The sequence below is a fragment of the Triturus cristatus genome, chromosome 7 (assembly GCF_964204655.1).
Source record: "Triturus cristatus chromosome 7, aTriCri1.1, whole genome shotgun sequence".
In the NCBI taxonomy this organism is placed as follows: domain Eukaryota; kingdom Metazoa; phylum Chordata; class Amphibia; order Caudata; family Salamandridae; genus Triturus; species Triturus cristatus.
Window position 1 is genome coordinate 404297724 of NC_140590.1, and position 14867 is coordinate 404312590.

General features: G+C 47.3%; 1 protein-coding gene across 6 annotated transcripts in view; it reads right to left on the reverse strand.

The window, feature by feature from the left end:
* The window catches only part of CHMP2A (charged multivesicular body protein 2A), a 310318-nt gene that overhangs the window by 164658 nt on the left and 130793 nt on the right, over positions 1–14867 (reverse strand). The window contains exon 2 of one of the 6 annotated variants that reach the window (XM_085616657.1): positions 11251–11384. The exons of the other annotated variants lie outside the window; for them this stretch is intronic. The gene's annotated coding sequence lies outside the window, so the exon portion shown is untranslated. The remainder of the gene's footprint in view (positions 1–11250; positions 11385–14867) is intronic. 6 annotated transcript variants of the gene reach the window in all.

Sequence of the window (14867 nt, forward strand, 5' to 3'; positions counted from 1 at the left end):
GTGAGAAACTGTAGCTCACATTTGTGCATTGGTTCGAAGGGCGGACCCATTAGTCGTGTAAGAACTAAATTTAGATTCCATACAGGGGAAGGTGGTGCCCTGGGAGGAATTACGCGTTTAAGGCCTTTCATGAAGGCTTTAATAGCGGGCACTCTGAAGAGTGATAAATGCTGTCTGTTTTGTAGATAAGCAGCGATCGCTGCTAGGTGTAGGCGTATTGATGAATATGCCAGGTTACACCTGTGAAGATGGAGCAGATAGCATATGATGTGCTGTATGGATGCATCTAGAGGGTTGATTGTATTGTTACGGCAGTAAATTACAAATCCTTTCCACTTTGCGGCATAGCATGCTCTAGTGGTAGGACGTCTGGCTTCCATGATGATGTTCATGCAATCAGGGGGAAGGTTAAGGTATCCGAATTCTAGGATTTCAGGAGCCAGATCGCCAGGTTGAGCTGAGCTGGGTCCGGGTGCCTGATTTCTCCATGGTTCTGGGTTAGGAGGCATGGGGATAGATGCAGTTTTTGATGTGGTACCACTGACAGTTGTAGTAGCGTGGTATACCACGGCTGCCTGGCCCACGTCGGAGCTACCAGAATGAGTGTGAGGGAGTGCTGTTGTAGCTTCCTGACCACTAATGGAATTAGTGGGAGAGGTGGAAAGGCGTATGCAAATCTGCCTGACCAGTTCATCCATATCGCATTGCCCTTGGACAATGGGTGTGGGTATCTGGCGGCGAAGCTTGGGCATTTTTTGTTTTCGTGGGTGGCGAAGAGGTCTATCTGAGGATGCCCCCACTGTTGGAAGAATGGGTGAAGAACTTGTGGATGCAGTTCCCATTCGTGTAGTTGTTGCGTTTGTCTGCTGAGCAGATCTGCCATGGTGTTTTGTACGCCTGGAACGTGCTGTGCCAGGAGAAAGATGTTTTGAGGAATTGCCCATCTCCATATGCTCTGGGCTAAGCGGGAGAGCTGGGGAGAGTGTGTCCCCCCCTGTTTTTGGATATAATACATTGCAGTCATATTGTCTGTGCGAATGAGGACTGCTTTGCCCGAAATCTGTTTTTGGAAAGATTTTAGGGCTAGAAAGATCGCCAAGAGCTCCAGATGGTTGATGTGGAGCGATTTTTGCTGTGGCGTCCATAGACCTTGCATGGTGAGGTGTAGAAGGTGCGCTCCCCAGCCGGAGAGCGATGCGTCCGCTGTTAGAGTCACCTGAGGAACCGGGTCCAGGAACGGCCGCCCTTTGGAAAGGTTTGTGGTGTTCCACCACTGCAGAGAGTGATGTGTGCGGCCGTCCACCAACACCAGATCCGTCAGCTGCCCCTGGGCCTGGTTCCACTGTTGTGCTAGGCACTCTTGAAGTGGACGCATGTGGAGTCTTGCATGGGGCACTATGAAGATGCAAGACGCCATCATTCCTATAAGCTTCATAAACACTCTTGCTGGAAGAGAGTGTTGAGGAAGGAATGTTTTGCGTAAGGCTTGAATGCTTGTGATTCTGGCTGAGTTTGGATAGGCAATACCTTTGGAGGTGTCTATAGTGGCCCCGAGATATTGCTTTGTGTGAGATGGTATGAGGTGGGACTTTTGGTAGTTCACCGTGAAGCCTAGCTGGTGGAGCAGTTGGATGGTGCTGTTTGTATGTTGCACACATTGGTTGTAGGACGCGGCTTTTATCAGCCAGTCGTCTAGGTAAGGGAAGACGTGAATTTGTTGACGTCTGAGGTGTGCTGCTACTACTGCTAGGCATTTGGTAAACACCCGTGGTGCGGTGGTGACCCCGAAGGGGAGAACCGTGAATTGGTAATGTTGCCCGTCCACCACGAACCTGAGGTATTTCCTGTGAGAGGGGTGTATTGGGATGTGAAAGTATGCGTCTTTCAGATCCAAGGTTGTGAGGAAGTCTCCCTGGCAGAGGAGTGGGAGGACTTGCTGTAGGGTGACCATGTGAAAATGGTCTGAATGCATGTAGGCATTTAGAGGCCGGAGGTCGAGAATGGGTCTGAGGGTCCCGTCTTTCTTTGGTATTAAGAAATATAGGGAGTAGACCCCTAGATTTTGTTGATTGACGGGGACCTGCTCTATAGCGTGTTTTTGGAGGAGTGAGAGTACCTCTTGTTTGAGCAGTGTGGAATGTTCTTGAGACATTGGACGGTGCCTTGGTGGGATATTGGGTGGGGTAGATGTTAGTTCGAGACAGTACCCTGACCGAATGATTTGGGTCACCCATTTGTCCGATGTTATGGACTCCCATGTGTGGATAAAGTCTTGTAGTCTGCCCCCGACCGGAGTGGGATGGTCTGGGGGGAGCGGAGGGGAGTCATTGTGCGGGTGGGGTGGCAGAACGGGTGTTGTTGGTTTTGCCCCTGCCCTTATTGTTGTTGCCTCTGTAACCGCCCCTTTGATTGCCCTTTGAAAAGGTATTTTGAGGAGGGGACTTGTAGGAGGTAGAGGCGTTATCGGTGGAGGAGCCTCTGCCTGTGCCACGAAAGGACGAGCGTCGAAAGGAACGTTTAGAGGCTTGTGTTTGGAGTGCCCCCATGGACTTTGCTGTGTCTGTGTCCTTTTTCATCTTTTCCAACGCTTCGTCTACCTTTGGCCCAAAGAGAGTTTGCTGGTCAAAGGGGTGATTGAGTATGGACGCCTGGACTTCAGGTTTGAACCCTGAGATCCTGAGCCAGGCATGGCGACGAAGCAGGACACTTGTATTTATGGCTCTAGAAGCAGTGTCGGCTGCATCGAGGGCACACTTAATGGAGGTGTTTGTAATTAGTTTACCCTCCTGTATTAGGTCATGAGCCTTGCGCTTGTGTTTTTCTGGAAGGTGCTGCATAAGAGCCTCTAGTTCGTCATAGTGTGCTCGGTCATATCGCGCAAGCAGTGCTTGTGTGTTTGCAATGCGCCACATGTTTGCAGCTTGGGAGGCGGTGCGTTTACCAGACGCGTCCAGAAGTTTAGATTCCTTGTCTGGCGGTGGGGCTTCTCCTGAGGATTGGGAGTTAGCCCGTTTTCTAGCTGTGGAGACAACTAGGGAATCTAGGGGAGCAGGGCCCTTAATGTATGCAGGGTCTGTGGGTGCCGCTTTGTACTTCTTCTCTATTCTAGGGTTCAGTACTCTGGCCCTGACAGGGTCTTTGAACACCTCTGTAGCGTGCTTGGTGACACCCTTAAGCATGGGTAAAATGGAAGTGGATTTGTCTTGTATGTCAAATGTATCCAGTAGGAAGTCTTCTTCCACTGGTTCACTGTGCATGTCCACCCCATGGTAGTGTGCTGCTCTCTGCACTAAATGATGAAACCCTAAGGAGTCCTCTGGAGGAGACGGCCTGGATGGGTATAGGTCGTCCTGAGGTATGTCTGGTATATCAGGGTTATTGTAATCCTCCCATGGGTCTGGGGTCCCTGGTGGAGTGGGATCCATTGGGGCGTCCGCCGGGTAATTGTCCGGGTCCCCGTCATCCGGGTCTGGGGATGGGGCCGGATCGTAGTGAGGTGGAGGTGGCGGAGACCTGGGAGGGGGAGGGGGTGGAGGAGGTAGGGGAGGCGGTAGTGGGAAGGGCACTCTGAGGGGTGAAGTAGCAGAGTCCTTCCTTTTGGGTGGTGGAGGAGGAGCCGGAGTATCAAGGCGTCTTTTCTTGATAATTAAAGTCAATAGTCCAGTCTTTGGATCTTTGGACAGAGTCTTTTGTAGAGGGTCTGGTGTAAACAGAGCCAGTGGCGTCGAATCGTCCGTGGGCACCGGTGATTTCGGAGCCGAGGGCTTCGATGGTTTGTGTGCACCATGCTTTTTTGGGGCCTCCTGTTTTTTCGGCGTCGAAGGAGTTTTCGGCGTCGGAGCGTCGGTGCCGACAGATTTATGTTTGTGTTTGGTCGGCACCGAGAGTCCAGGCTTCGGCACCGGTGGCTTCGGAGTCGAGCTGGATATTGTTTTCTTCGGTGCCGGATGCTGTTTTTCGGCACCGGGCGTCGGCTGGCTCGATCCCGAGCTGCCGTGAGACTTTGGATGCTTCGACACCGAGCCCGAAGGTGGGGTGATCGAAGCTTTGGTCTTGGTTTTGCCCAGGCCGGCAGGCGAGGGAGTAACCTGAGTCTCTTTGGTTTTGGGCGCGGGGGTGGGAGGGGGCACAGTACTCACGGCCCGCTGCGCCGGTGTGATGTCCTCCACGTCGGAGTCGTCGGCTTCGGAAGCGCTGACGTCTTCTTCCTGCTCGGTGTGTGTTTGCCCCGAAGCTTCGGCGCCGTCTCCGAAGATGTCCGGTGGAGCTGCAGACGATGAGTGCGCCATGGTGCGTCGAGCTTTTCGATCCCGGATGGTTTTCTTCGATCGAAAAGACTTACAGGCGGGGCAGTCTCTGGCCTCGTGTTCTGGAGAGAGGCAAAGATTACACACCTGATGGAGGTCGGTGTGGGGAAATTTAGACCCACATTTTGGGCACTTTTTGAACGGAGTCCTTTCCATCGGCCGGGACCGGAGTCGAGGAGGGCCCGAAGGCCGGTGCCGATGTACGGGATGGAGAAAAGTGCCGCTTCGAGAGATGAAGATGATGATGAAGAAACTCGAAGATACGAGGATTTTCCGTCGAGGCTGGAACCGTAGAAGTTCGAAGCCGGAGCACGAAGTATCACATCCGAGCCCGATGGCGGAAAAAAACAATCTGAGGATGGAGCCGAAGCCCATGCGCAGTACGGACCGAAGGAGGAGTCACCAAACTCGTGACTTCCAAAGACTGTCCAAGAAGAAAAACAAACTGCAAACATCCGGGCCCAACACCAGATGGCGATCTATGCTAAGTGTACAATCTGCAGCTCATATGCCTCGAACATATATTTTTGATAAATAGATGAAAAAATAATTTTTTTATATAACTGTACTCTTTGTCTGTGGGTGTTTTCTTATTCTATGGATGTATTGCCAATATTTGAAATTATAGCGTGAGGGAAGTTTTGTTGTTTGTTTGATACATTAAAAGCAGACATGGCGGTGCTTTCATATGAATTCCATGAAATCTAACAACAGACCCTGTTGATAACCATGTGATATGCCTGTAATCTCACAGCTATAAATGGGCCAGTTAGTAGAGCATACTGCATCCAAAGCAACTGTTCAAGACCTGAACAGGCACACTTGCTTTACAGTCGCTTAGACCCATTTAGATCTTGGTGAGAATGTGTCCAATTGTCTACTAAAAAACAGTTTTGTATTTCTAGCCAGAAAGGCCGCTAGAAACTTCAAAAAATGAAATAAAAAGAAGAGATTGGGTAGGCCTTCCTAGGCATTGAGTCATGCTCTTTCCCCATAATGCTCTGTAACCACCCAGAGGGAGCAGATGGCAGGGGGGGTGGGGGAGGGAGAGGAAGCCCATTAGACACCAGGGTAACCTTTTTATTTTCCCAAAAAAATAGACTAGGTGACAGACATCCTGTCTAGGGCAAGGTTTTGCTCCCACCCCATAATGGCTCCAGCAGTCTTTCTGCATGTCCGTGGGGGTGGTTTGGTGTAGATTTTAATTTCAGCGGGCACCATTCCCTGGAGGTTGGAGTCAAAAAGCGCTCTAGACACTAGGGAAAAGGAAGTTTTTTTTTAAAAAGGGTTGGGGTTCTGCCCATCTAGATTGGGCAGGTTTATCCCACATTTGCCCCTGCAGACCGAACACTAGACATTAAGGATTATTTTATTAATACTTCTAAATGGTGAAGGAAAAAATAGTATGCAATGAGATGGTAATGGCATGCCAACGCATCGGGATGTACCTGGGAAAACCTGCTAGTGCCATTATGGGGTTATGCACGGGGGAAGGTAGGGGATGGGAGGCACAGAAAGCACACTACACCCAGGCTCGGTTTTGGAAGAAAAGAAAAAAAAAAAAAAAGAATGGGTTGGGGTTGACTCATCGGGTCATACTACCATACTCCCATCCTAAAACCAAAAGGGGTGTACTGTTTTTATCAGGAGAAGTGCAGAAACACTGTATTGTGGGAATCTTTGCGAATTCTGGAACTTTCATTCATGGAAATGTGAAATCTTAGCCACAGGGTGAGGATTGTATGCCATTCTGAGTAACAAACACTGTGGGGTCCATGCAAGTCACAATTCCCTGGGTGTCTAGCGTTTAGAAATATCTGGGTTTAGTAAGTTTTCCTGGATGGCAGCTGAGAATAGGCCCAAATACACACAGTGTGTGCAGCGAGGAAGCAGGGTGGCACAGCAGCAAAGAGCGCCCAGAGGCAATGACGTAGGGTTAGTTACTAGTAGTGTGTAGTAGTGTGTAGTATAGAGTATCAATGTGTAATTAAGTACTTTACTTTTCGGAAAGATAAGAACTGGACTGCTCATTCACTTTATTTGGTTGTTGAATGATTATTTAGCACCAAGCTTGAGCACCCCCACACTGCCTCATTGAGAAGCCTATATCGGCTCACCCTCACGACCCTGTAAATGGTCCAGTTTGAAGCGCCATACTATGATGTAGCCCACAACAGAGGTAAATGACTAACCCCCAGGTTTAGGGCTCAGTGTAGGAAGTCTACCTTTTCTGTGTAGTCACCCAGGATTTTTCACCTCTTTCTGGACCCTATATTTTTGCTGGTTTTATAACTCAGTGGACTTTTTTAAATGCTTGCGCTCCCTTTTTAAGCATGCTCGAATTAGCACAATCCTAATTAGTATATTTAACTGACCTACAAGTCCCTACTATGTGGTAAAAGATGTACCCAGGGTCCGGATGTTTAGTTTAACTAGTGGACTGGAGCACCTTTTGTAAAAGCTACAACAGCCACAGTGCAAACATGGCTTCAAGCCTACCTTTCTTATAGTCTGACTGTAGCAATGTAGAAACTGTGATTTAACATGTAAAAATAAACTCTTTTGACAATCAGAACCACCCTTTTAAATATTAATGTGTCACCACTATCTAAGTCTTGGAGTCCTCAAGGTAGGTTTCATGGTATCTAAAAGTGGGACATGTAGAAATGTAATGTAAACAGGTCCTTACAGTGACTAGTATGTACACAAACACACACACACACACCTGAAGACGTTCGCCATCTTGAAAAAATCCAAAATGGGTAATGTTGGCCCGGAAACCTTAACCTCATTGGTTAGGGTGTGCGCCCAGAAGTCATTTCTACCAACTAGCGCGTGCCCGGCATAAATGTGGTATCCCCAGGCATCCACTTCAGTACACAATGGCACGGAGGAAGAACAATAGAGGACTGAACCTTCTATATGTGACGAGCTGTGAAGGACACCACAAGCTCCTTCTTGTACCCACGAAGTGGAGTCCAAGGACCATAAGGCCGACTTCTTGTTCAAGCTACAGGAATACAAGCTACAAGTGGCCCTGCAACTGCTCGACTTACCAGTGGCAACTGGACCTTCAGTGGACCCTACTGTTGAACTCTGCCGGACACTGAGTCTCCAAGTGCTCCCCTGAGGTCCAGGTGGGCTTTAGAAATTTACTTCTGACCAAGTCAGAAGGTAATATTTTTGTAAATATTCGTATCTCCAGTTCCCCTTTATTGGATTTTGTCATTTTGGTTATTACATGTTGCTCTGTTTTTCTAACTCAGTTTGGGATATTTATTCTTTTGAAGTTTTACTTTGACACTAGATAAATACTTTACACATTGCCCAATGGTAAGGTAAGCCTGTCTGCTCTGTGTCATAGCTACCGGGGGGGGTGGACCTCAGGTTAATTTAGGGTTCATCCTATGATTATTCCTTGAGGTGGGTAGTCACCAACTCCCCCCAACAATAATCAAATTTCTAATACTCAGAATGTGGACACTTGCCAAAATTAATGAGTTAATTGATTAAAAAAATAATTAGAGCACGGCATCAAACTATAGATGCCCCACTACCCTCCTGTCCCCATAACCCTTTCCCTGAGTGCATTTCTGCCACATACATTTTATCCTGCTCACCCAAAGACTACATACAGATAGATCTACCACCACTAGGGTTGCCTGCATCATAAAACACAAAGTCCCATTACAGAAAAGACTCCAAATACATCACAAACCAAAACTGCATCCCATGTCACACAAAACTGTTCAATTCAAGGCATCACCCTAATCAGACAACTAATGCTGCTACCACACTCACTCACTCAACCCACCACACTAGCTACGGCTCTCCAATCTGCGCTCATCCACAGCCATTTTCTAACACCACATTGTTTGATCCTTCATCTCAGAAAAAATGCCTCCCCAATGCTAACAGGTTAAAGGGGCACAAGGGTGGCACGTTGACACCTAGATCAAACACCAGATCTAACTGGTGGAACAGTGTTATGCAATAAAAGTATATAGAATACTAGGAAGCATTCCTGGGAACGACGACCCTCAAGACCAAAATGGAAACTGAGACAAATAATAGGGAGAATGCGAGAATGCGTCAGGTAGACTACCAATATAGTAGTTCTGCCATTAACAACATCACATGCAAGTACTTATCGACCAAAATTAACCTAGCCAACGCGTATACCGAGCTCTAGCAAGATTACAGACTATCAAATTACTAGCTATAAATTTAGGATTAGCTGAAACCAGGGGCGCATCTAGACCCAAACTTTGGAGGAGGGGCATGAGATTCTGAACAAGAAGCTCTGAAGAGGACCCTTCCCAGTCAGAAATATTTGTGGCCACTCCCTTTACTGTTCTGCTCCAATTTGTGTAAAGAGAAAAGGCAACACAAGGCAATCAGAGGTTAAGATTATGTACAAAGAATGGCTTAAAACTGGTTTTAGATATGACCAAGAAAGTATTATGTACAACAGAATGACTATATTAAACAAGCATTTACAATGCAATGGTCTCGGCATTGGTAAAGTTAGAGCTATTGGCATTGCTCATGACATTATTTTTGTTTATGTTTTTGTTTTTAAAACATTTAAAGAAACGGCATTGTCATGAGCAATGCCAATAGCTCTAACTTTAACAATGCCGAGACCGTTGCATTGTAAATGCTTGTTTCCTCTTCTGTCCTTCCGAATCCAAATAACTGACTAACTTATCCACCACTTAAAATGACTTCTTATTTCACAATACTAATTCAACACTAATCCTTTATGGGTCCCTGAGTAGCGCGCTACTCGCCGAAAAAGCGCTTTGACGCATTGTCAGGGGTAGTAAGCGCTATATAAATGCAATTACAATACAATACAATATGTCTGGAATTCTTCTAAATACGGATTGCCCTCCTGGAAGATGTGCTGCTTCCAGTGCAAAGCTTGTGATCTCAACATGAATATGCAAATTGTGCAAAAAACATGTTCATGAAAAATAATTTCTTTCCATTCTCTTTGAACTATATTGAACTACCATATGTTTTGTATTCCTGCTGCATGTTAAATTCCTCACTTCAGCCCAGAAAAGTGTGGATATTTGAGGAATCTGAACAGCATTGTTAACTCCTTAAATGCCTGAATAAGGTGTACACCAACGGAGAGGTGACCAGTTAAAATGTGTAATGGGTCAGGTGTGGCGCTGCACCCCTTGTGCAGCACTTTGATGACTTTGAACTACAATTACTTTTGTTAACATCTGCAAATTACGCCGCGGGTGGCTGAATATGCAGAAACTGAGGAAAAATCATGTTTGTGCAGGAAAAAGGTGGCCCGAGTATAGTCCACTAGATAGACACTAGAATTAGAAGTCAGTTAAAGGGGAAGTTTGAAAAGCAAAAATTAAAAAATTAACAGAACTTTAAGTGAATTTATAAACAAGCCCACGGCTAACGTGGCACACAGAACAAAAGCTATGATTCCTTAAGTCAATAATAATCATTCCCTTAACGGGCCAAGTTGAGGCACTGGCTACACACCTGTCACGAGCAGCAGGTGCATTAACCAGCCAGACCTCCGTTTCTTAGGGACTGACCGCCTAAAAAAATCAATCCAAACTTGTTTCATGTAACTTGTGTCTCCAAAACAGAAGCGGCTGCAATTATTACCTATGCAACAATTTCTGCAGCACTACCTATAATCCTATTAACTGTTGATTGCGGGGGGGAGGGGAGACGAACATCGATTTATTTCAACACACATCTGCAACGATCCTCCCGCTGAGCTGATTGTAAAGGGACTGCAGTTCATGAACCGCAGCAGCGCCTGTTGACAGGACGGAAACCCACTCGTCCTGAACGTCCCCTCGCTACGGCAGCCGGCGGCGGTCAATCCGGAAGACAGACTGGTTAACAGCAGGTTTCCGCTCTCCGCCTTGCAAGCCGGGAGTGTCTCCAGGACCCACGTGCGTCTGTCTTCGGAGACAGCTCGGTGTGAAGAGTGAGTGGGGGGCCTCAGTTCTCGAGTTTCGACGTGCAGCGCTCCCTCCGCCAGGGCACGTCGCCCAGTGAAACCCGAGCCGGGAAGTTCTCTTTAAGGGGTTCCAGAGTTGCTGCGTTGCATTGTGATGAAGTTGTCGGGGAGATTCTAGTGACCAAATGTTCGGGCGGCGCGTTACGCGACCGGTACCTGGATGTGACTTCCTCGGTTTCCCTGGCTTGGATGCGCTACTTTTCCTACTCCGGACGGGCGGAACTCCCAAGTAACATAAAGAAGCAGAGGGCACCGGAAGACACCACCGCCTTTCTCCGAGGCTGAGAAGAACTGCCTCGGAGAAACGCAGCGTCATTTTCGGATTGGGGGGCGTGTTTTGCTGTTGTCTCCTCCCTGAGACTTCTCGCAAAAAACACGCCCCCCGATCCGAAAAAGACGGGGCTTCAACGGAGTGACTGGACCTCTTCTCCAGTGGCTGGCCAGCATTTAAGAGGCCAGCCAATGGAGAACAGGATAGAAGAGGGGCGGGTGCAAGCCCCTCTTCTCAATGACATTAAATCTCCGGACTTCCGGTCTGCCGACCGGATGGTCCCGAGACCTAAAAAGTATTAATAATAATTAATGACTTGAGCTTTTTTTGATGTTTGAATACTGGCAACTTGTATCTGCCTGTCCCAATGCTAGCTTATTATGGTTTTTATTGTTAAAGGGGTGGGTATAAATAACAGAAGAGTGAAGGTTGGTTAGTTAGAGTGATAGATTTAGTGAGTTAGTGAGAGATAGGGAGAGAGTTAGTGAGTGAGTTAGTGAGAGTGATAGAATTAGTTTAGTGAGAGTAAGAGATTTAGTTAGTGAGAGTGAGTGAGAGAGTTAGTACATGTAATTGTGAGTATGAGAATACGTGCACTGGTGTATACATTTGGCTATGTGTGTTTGTGTTAGTGAACTGTCTATCTACATATACTTTACCAGCGTGATATTTCTGTTGTCTGTATTCTTGCTACAACATTTTTATGCAATGATATTTTGGGCTTAATATTCAGGTGGTAAAGCGTCAGCTGTGACGTGAAGGCTATTAGCGTGCCAATAATAATCTTTGGTATCTAAAGGAAACGTTAATACAAAAAAAAGAAAATAAACAAATTAGTACATGTATACATTAAACTCTCTAACAGAAGCACAAATTCATCAGCTAACGGTAATAACAAAAATAATAAAGGTATTTGTAGAGCGCACAGCTACCTCGACTGGGGTGTCCCGGTGCTGAAAAGGACAACAGAGCAGTGGCGGCGCAAATCTAGTCTTTACGACTAAATGTGCAGGTCCGAGGCCTTTCTAAATTCCTGTTCAGAGTGCATCATACGTAGTTGAAAAGGCAAGTGTTCCAGCATTTTGTAGTTCCCACCTCAAATGTCCTGCCCCCATTCTAGACTTAGCAAAACGGGGGATGGAGAGGTAGCGTTTATGGTTGGACATCAGTGATCTGCCCTGCTGGTAGGGGCGAAGTCTCTTCCTCAGATAGTTGGGGGCCTCTGCCCTGGTAGGCCCGAAACGCAAACGTTAGGGCCTTGAATTAGATTCTTTTGGCCACCGGGAGCCAATGGATTTGCCTAAGGTGGGGGGAAATATGCTGACAGAGAGGGACCTTGCAGACCAATCTAGCGGCCGCGTTTTGTACGATCTGGAGCCTAGGGATCAAGCCGCTCAGCAGGCCCATGTACAGTCTGTTGGCGTAATCGAGGTGAGAGGTGACTAATGCATGGACAACAGTTTTGCGAGCTGTCTCTTGCAAGAAGTCAATGAATTTTCTGATCGTTTCATCTTGCCAAAGCAGGCCGCAGGTACGTGTTGAACATGGGTAGCGAGGGATAAGACATTGTCCCATCTGACTCCAAGATTCTTGACCGAGTCCTTAGGTGCAGGAGCAGATCCCAGTTCTGCTGGCCACCACAGGCACGCCAGGGGCAGTGCTGCTTGGTTAAAAAAAACAGAAACTCTGTCTTATCGGCGTTGAGCATTAAAAAATTGCTGCTCATCCAGGCAGAAATGCTTTTTAGGCAATCTTAAAAGGAGTCAAAGACGGGTGCGGATACCCCACTGAAGGTGAACATCACTAGGTTATCATCCGCGTAGGATGTCACCTTGATCTCAGTATTAGCAATGAGCTCCGCCAGTGGTGTCAAATAGATATTAACGAGCAGTGGGCTTAGGGCCAAGCCCTTAGGCACCCCCCATCTTAATGGTTTTGCGGAGTAGGTAAAAGGGTGGAGAAAGACCTGTTGTTCTGGGCCATGATGGTAGGACGCAACCCAGTCCAGCGTCGTCCCCCGAATGCCAATTTGCTTAAGGCGATCAAGCAAGATGGAATGAGACACCGTGTCAATCGCCGCTGACAGGTCGAGGAGTACCAGCATGGCCATGGAACCTCCATCTACCGCTCAGCGAATGGAATTAGCCATCTCAAACAATGCAGATTCATTGCTGTAGCCAGGGTGGAAGCCGGACTGGGAGTCATGCAGTAGCCCGTTGGAATCAATAAAGGGCGCTACCTGCTGATGGGCTAATTTCTCTAGGACTTTAGCAGGGGCCGCGAGCAGAGAAATGGGCCTTAAGTTACTAGCCACTTCAGGGTCAACGTTAGGTTTTTTTCAGTATAGGGAGAAGAAACGCGTGTTTCCAGGCAGATGGAAAAACCCCTAGCATGAGTGAGGAATTCCAGATGGCATTAAGGGATGGATTAAGCCACTCTGCCAGTAAACTATATTGTTTGGCTGGGCAGGGATCACCAGGTGACCCCGATTTGCATTTCTGAAGTTCAACCAGGGAAGCATCCACAGGAATCATTGCGACTTCAGAGAACACCGGCTGGTTCTGGCTGAAGCCACGAGAGACATCCACCCAGTTAGGGTGAGGGACTGCCAGGAACGAGGCATACATTTTCTCCTCAAAAAAATTCGAAAGACTGTTGCGCATCTCCAATGAAGGGCTGATCGGGTGCAAGAGAGCCGAGGGGTTGGTGAAGGATTTCACAATCTTAAAAACTTCCCTAGAGGAGTTCTTAGCGCTGGCAATGCGTTCGGCCAGGAAATCTCTTCTCTTAATAATGAGGAGCTTGCGGTACTCTTTTAGAGCCGTTGGATAACCAATTTTGTCTTCCGTAGTATAGGATTTTCTCCACTCACGCTCCAGTCTTGTGCAATAACTTTTTTTTGGCTCTAACGTCCTCGGAGAACCAAGGAGGGGAAGGGGTTGCTCTTGAACAGCTAACAGGCCTCAGTGGCGCAATTTTATCCAGGGCCTCCCTGAACCAGGCATTCAAGTTTGCAATTCTGTCATCAAGGTTATTTGAGATGAGGGGCTCAGAGTCCTTAAGGAGAGGAGCTAGGGAGTCAGGGGAAACCCTATTCCAGTTCCTCCTCAAATCCTTCGGCAGAGAGGTGACCCTAGCCCTAGCCTTCAGGTATATCTGGAAAGGGACCAAGAAATGATCTGACCAAATCACCGGAGAGGGAGTATTCACTGTAACCTCCTGTAGATTGGAGCAGATGAGGTCCAGTATATGGCCTGCTTTAGGAGTAGGGGAAGAGACCAATTAAGTCAGGTTGAAGCCAGCAAGCGACGAAATAGAATTCGCACTATGAGAGCAGGAGGGATCGTCGACATGTAAATTAAGGTCGCCCAGGACTGTAAAGTTAGAATAGCGGGTGCTAGCCTGGGCGATATAGTCTGCCAGGATGGGGGAGGAACTATGGCAGCAGTCCAGGGGTCTCTAGAGAAGGAGCCCCGCAAAAGAGGCAGAGGAGGACAGTTAAATGAAGGGGAGTCCTTCAACACTACCTACCTGGGGGGGGGGGGGGGGGGGGGGCGGGGGATGGGGAGGGGGGGGCGTCTGCTACTACCAACGCAAAAAAACATATAACCCCTGTTCCACAATCAAAACCCAATTACAGCCTTATTGGCCAAACCGTGTTTTAAGCCCTCACTGCGAGGCTAGTGGCTCCTTTTAGAAGAGGAAGGGCACAGGCCTACTCTAACACAGTAAGTAGTTGAAAAAAATAGTTGTAAAAATTGTTATGCTAGATTTTTTGCACTAAAGAGTAATATAGTCGTTTTCTCTTCCTGTTCGCTCTCCACTGAGGGCTCTTGTCTCTCTATTAATAAAAGTTAGTTTTTGCCTGCGGATTTCCCACCGGCCGGTGGTTGTAGGAGGGTGTATTGTTATGGCAATCTCAATAAAAATTGCTTACACCATAAAGAGTAATATAGCTCAAGAAGCTAGTCCCCATGGCTTACTGATGTGAGCTTGAATGTTTTATTTGGCTTGCAACAGCCGATTTTAACAAGGTACCATCAGAGGGGTTCCTTTTTCAAAAGCCACCTGAAAGCTTTCCTACAACTAAGCATACACATTCTTAGACTTAGCCTTACAATGTCCACTTACCCTAATAAAAGTATTTTCAACAAAGATGTTCTTGATTATTTAACAAAATACTTTGGTTGGTTACCTGTGAGGAAAAGCAGTACTGAGAAGTCAGACCACTCTCCTCATGATTTTGACATTTTATTTACTTGACAATCTCGCCAAC